The sequence below is a fragment of the Idiotropiscis lumnitzeri genome, chromosome 10 (assembly GCF_059441095.1).
Source record: "Idiotropiscis lumnitzeri isolate Australia: NSW breed Sydney's pygmy pipehorse chromosome 10, RoL_Ilum_1.0, whole genome shotgun sequence".
NCBI lineage: Eukaryota > Metazoa > Chordata > Actinopteri > Syngnathiformes > Syngnathidae > Idiotropiscis > Idiotropiscis lumnitzeri.
In genome coordinates this window covers 15,870,547-15,876,602 of record NC_142400.1, presented here as the reverse complement: position 1 = coordinate 15,876,602, position 6,056 = coordinate 15,870,547, and positions in this window count along the sequence as shown.

Genomic DNA, 6,056 nt, shown 5'->3' with positions numbered 1-6,056 from the left:
AGTAACTTCTAAAGAGGTAAAAATTTCAAAGAAATAGGGAGGCATTGCATCCCCCAACTTCTATTTCTTATATGCGAGTCTGTCAGCATTTGGAAACCAATAAAACATCTCATCCCATCCTCCACTCCGCCAAAAGCTTCACTCCATTCATCTAAACAGCATCTGCTGGTCAACTGAATGTGGCGAAGGGTGGGGCGAGGTCAGCCATGTGAACACTACCCCCCACTGAGAGAGGGTAAGCTGTGTGAAGACTCTTGCAAAGAGACATGAGATGGAATGCGATGCAGGTTCAGAGAGACTCGGCAGTGTGCAGTGAAACGTTGAAATAAAGCTGCAGCGGGTAAATATGACTGCAAAGTGTCACGCTAGATGCTGAAATAAGAGTCGTGGTTTGAGCCATCAGGATACAGAGCAGAGAGAGCACAAAGCGCTTGATGTTGTTGAAAGTGAGCCAAGCCCGTGGGTGAATTCTTGAGAACAAATTCTGGGATTTAAGATGACTGACTGGTTACACGAGAGGGAATTTTACAGCTGTGAGACATCTGTGAGAGTTTTCAGGGATTACAGGAATAATCAGCGGACATCAAAGTACAACCTGTAAAATATTTGTATGTTGTTCGAAATCACGGAAAATGTTGACATACTAAAAATCTGATGGGAGAATGTAGTCATTATTCTAACATTCCCAACAGCTCGACATGAGTACACACAACAGTTGATTATAATGCGCATACTTCCACCACTACAACTCCGTACCAAGTTCAACTCACAGTTGGATGACTATATGGTCACTATGACTGAGTGTATATTTGAAGTCAGCAGATTTGTGAGTGATGTCCCACACAGTGCCAGTATGGCCTCCAAGTTTTTGTGTGACTATTTGCGTTTCAAATATTAGCAGTCCAACATGACTAACCATGTCAAACTCTGTTTACGGCATGGCAAATAATTTACCAGTGAGTGTAGTAGGTGTACAGTTATAGAAATCGAATAGACCTAACATAAATGATATGCATGCCCCTGAGTATGAGTAATTCAAACCTTAATTGAAAGGGGCGTGTTGAAAATCAAAGCAGCGTGGGGTTCAATTCAATTAGTGACCTCACGAATGGGAAAAAAATTGGGAAAAAAAAACAGGGGTCGATCGGGTGGCCGTTATTTCAGGCTGAAGCCTCGATTTGCATTTCTCTCCGAAAAGAGAAGAGAAAATTGGGTCATTCCTGCCACTATTTAGCACAGGGGCGATTCCAGGATCAGACCTTAGTTATTCCGTGGGGGCAATTTAGAATAGTCAGAATGACATGGCAAACCAAGCGGCTTTATTTATACATGAATCATCCAGGTTATGTTTGTCAAAATTACTGCTAAATTGAATAAGTGAGCCAAAGCAATTGAGAAGGATCTTTGATTTTTGATGGTCCTTATATAAAAACGGCATAAAGTTTGAACCATGTGTGAACAGCTTTGAAGCAGCATGATCTTTTTACAAATGAGCTGTATTTCAGTTTCAAGAAATTAGTCAAACCAACTGGGAAGAATGTTAATAGCCTTATTTTGAGTTAGTTTGAGGGAACAAAAAATTTACATTGATATATCAGATGTGCACAGACTACTTTGCATTGTGTGTGTGTGGGGGGGGGGCAAAAGTGGTCTCATTGCGGTAAACAAGCAATCATCAGCAGTGTGAATGAGTACAGGAAGCTGGTTCCTGTCAGGCTGGTAGACCTCACTCAAGGATCCAGGTCCCCTCTTGGCAATAAAAATAAAAAAAAACATTTCAAGGAACATTTTGGTTAGAGACCTTAAAAGAAATTTTTCGGGTAAATTTTTTGCCTCATTAAAATGACCAGAAATAAGGGTTCCCTATTGGCCAGTCTTGGCCGATGCACTGTTGGTAAGGAAGGGGTGTATGCATGTGTGTGTGCGTGCGTGTGTGAGTACCTGGGATGAATGTCTGGATTCTCAAAATACATAAATATATGTTATTGGTAGTGAATGAGTAGACATAAAACCTGTGGGGTGATGTCAGAAAGGTTACTGAGGCAAAACCAAGAAATTCAGAGGATTTGGAGAATTTTGTCCAATCATCCTGGCAGACGACAAACATCAGATTTGAAGCAGCTCTTAGAAAAGTAAATATTTGGTGCTTCAGAGCAATGCTAAATGCCATAATTTGAGTTTATTTCAGTCTTTCTTCAAAACTTGAGGTTCCATTGTAACTTCATGTCAGGCATCAATCAATAAATGCAATTTAGAACTCAATTTTTCCTACCTGTGTGTTTTTTAGTGCATGTGTGGTGTGCGCGCGAGTGTGTGTGTGTGTGTGTGCATTCAGAAGGAGAGTGTGCAACAGGCACAAGAGGGAATTCCTCCCTGCTGAAGATTCAGGAAGCAACAGCCTGGGCGGAAGAGAAAACAACGTGTCCCTCCAAAGCAAATCATTTGAAAAAGGAAATAGTCTCACGTGGTGTCTTTGTTAGAAACACACATTTAGGCAACAACATTATTATCTGAATACAACTGAAATCAGCTGATTGGAATAAAAATATGGAAAATGAATGAGGTGTTAAACCTTGACTGTAATTTAACATTCATTAGGCGGGGAATATAAAGAACTAGCGAGGAGTAAGAAAATATTGTGGCTACGTGCAATTAGGTTATGCAAGACTTAAAATTGGGAACTCAAAAGTAAACCCTGATAATTAAACACAATCATAAATGCGAAATATTTATTCAGTCATGTGAGATGTGTGTGTGTTGGCTTGCACTGTCTTAATTCACAAACTAAATGAGGTTTTCAAAAATATCATTTTGGTGGCCAGGTCGACAACTGTTTTTACATCTTCACAACTCATCAACATAAAAAAATAAAGAAATGTAAGTTAAATGACTCTTAATTCGCTACGAATATTATTCAGTACATGCAGCGTCAGTTTTAGAATGCTTTGCATTTTGTGGCCGAGGAGGTTCAGTTCTGTGGGCGGGTGCAGGGGCTTATAGACTTTGGTTATCCCACTCCTACACACACTCATGGTCGAGCCAAAGCATACACAAGCACCCACGCATACACACATGCAAGAGAGACATGAGCCAGCAAGCAAAAAAAAAAAAAAAGTGTGCGCTTTTCGTGACATGCTTGTCACTCATATTCCCATACAATTCCAGTCAGGTTTTGCTTTCGGCCAGGTAGAGGTTTGAGGTGGAGGACCCAAATGCAGGGAAGCCAGGTAGGGAGTGGGTTGAACAAAAAGTGATTGATTTTCAAATAAAAAAAGGCAAACAAGGGACTGGGAAAATAAAAAATATTAAAGTAAAAAAAAGAATCTAGTTGGTATAAACGCCCAAGCAGCAAGCCTCGGCGTAAACTAGTTAAGGTTATCTCTCGCCGCAGCGCCTCATTGAGCACTAAAGAGCAAAAAAATATCTTTTAAAAAAGTAAAATGCAGACTTAATTTCACATATTGTAAATTGTCATCGTTGGCAGACCATTTGAACAGCCAACAGCTTACCCAACTGTTTGTGGTCAGCCTGGGATAGGAGGATACCTTATGCTACCTGACCTGGACATATAAAGACTTTGAAAAGATCTGGAAAAGACCATTGGAACTGGAAGACTATCATCTGACACCTGCTCGCATTTAAAGACAAGTTGCAGAGTTCTTAGTCTCAGCCTAATCTCAGACTATTTTGCACTATTTACAAGACTATAACTTCTACCGTAGATCCTTGAGGCATTTTGTTTCCCTCAATGTAATTTTTCCTATAATGCTCTAGGTATAAAACTACAAAATGGAGAAGCAGAAATTTTTGGCACCAGCTGTCTAAGAGTATGCAGAAAAAAATAAAAACAAGAGAGAATGTGGGAACGGCCCTGGTTAGAAAATATTAGATACCTACGTGTATAATATATACATAAATATGATATACATGTTTGTTTATATTTGACTCTATAATAATATTTTATAACAGTGTAATTGTCTTTGATGCTATAATTACATTTTATAATTATATTTATATCTTTATATTTTACAATAATAGGAAGAGTGATAGTTAAATACCTAATTTAGTATTGATGGATTTATTGGGGTGACAAAACCATAGGTGGGGACGGCAGCTGCCATCCTGTTCAACCACCTACGAGTTAATGGGTGCTTAGTTGAGTTCTATACACTGAATATCCAGCCCTTTCTTCCATTTGGAGCTTAAATGTTCCTGGATCTGCGTAGGTTTCCACTATGTGCTCTGGCTTCCTCCCACAGACAAAACAGCAAAGAGAGTCAAAGCTTGAGAGTACCAGATTTTTTAAATAATAAGCTCCTCACTTTGCCCTAGCAGTTGCTCATTTGCCATAGAATTCGATTTCATTCACGAAACCCCTTCATGCTCGCTGCAAAGGTCTTTCTAAGTCGAAACTTTATGGCAATTACTAATTAGTTTTTTAGAAATAGTGGTTAAAACAAGCACAGATATGGATAGGAACAAATGCAACTTTGATGCAAGGAGTCACATGCTGCAGTTTTGAAAGTATTTCAGCAAACTGATATTTGTGCCTTTATTAAATCATTCACACATTATTTATGTAATTAATTTTGGTTGGTCAACAGTATTTTTTAGTGATGTGTACTTTTCCATTGCAAAATGTTTTCAAAAGAAAGCATCTCAAGCTACCAGGAAGTACATCCATACAGAGGCTAGAAGGACAGGCCACTAATATACTGCATGTGGTGCATTGTTCTTCATGTCAGGCCACGTACACAGTGAAGCGAGAGGATTCATTGTTGAAGTTATCAGGGAGCAGCAGGTTGGAAGACAGAGGAAAGAAAATCCCATCCCATCCCATCACAGCCACATAATTGGCTTTTTGGGTATTTTTAGATTTTGGCGGGAAATTTTCTTCCGCATATCGGCTCGTTCTTTGTAGGAACATACAATCAAAGTTTATTTCCTTATTATTTATTTATAATTATATTTATTTATCTTATTTTAAATTACCGTATTTTCCGGACTATAAGCCGCTACTTTTTCTCTCAATTTTGATGCATGCGGCTAATACAACAGTGCGGCGTTTCTGTGGATTTTTCCTTTAACCGGTAGGGGCGCTCTATAGTTCAGAAAATACGCTAAATAAATCTAAATTTTTTTTTTCTCTTGGGTCTGTTCGGTTTTAATTAGCAAAGTTGTACAAAATCGTTCTGTAAATGCAGTTAACAACTAAATTTTTTCAACATAGAAAAGTGGGGCTTATACCCGGTGCGTTTTGTATATCATTTTTTTTTTTTTTTCAAAAGGAGGTGCTGCGGCTTATATGCAGGTGCGCATTATAGCCCAGAAAATACGGTAACCAAAGGAGAACTCAAAGTGCGGCCAGCTGCCAGTTGCCCATCCTGGTCTATAGACTCCAACAGTGTGTGTCAAGGATATTATCTCTTGCAACGCCACTGCACTCCTGTCCATGAGAAAACATGGAGAGATACTTTTAAATACAGGTTTAAATATAAAAACCACACTGACATGTTTTTATTTTGACTTCCAACTTAGTGTGGGTTGAACTGTGCTGTATAATGCCTGGGGTTTGCTTTAACTAATGTTTTGTCCGCATGTGTGCAAACCTCAGACTTAATTTTAATTTTAGACTTTTATCATATTCTCAAATGCCTTCACAGTTGAGCGGAACACATTGGAAAATCTTATAGTCAAAAGAACATCTTGGCACGCTGCCGTGCTGCGTGTCACGAGGCCTCTGTGGATTCATAACTAAACTCTCTGGAGGAAAGACGCACAAAACATCGGGGTGATCATTGCCTTAAGTGACCTTCGCCAGAGTATTTCTGAGGAAAGTTTTCTTACTTTCCCGCCCTTTTTCACGAGTAAGGCTGGACTTAAACAGCAGGTTGAAGTGTCCAGTTCATATTACAAATACACAAGTGTCGAAAATATTGTTCCAGCCCTCCTAAAGAAGCATGACTAGGATCCTTCAATGGTGTATAATTGTAGATCGATTTCGAAGTTGCGTTTTGTATCAAAGATCTTAGAAAAAGCTACTCTACACTATTACA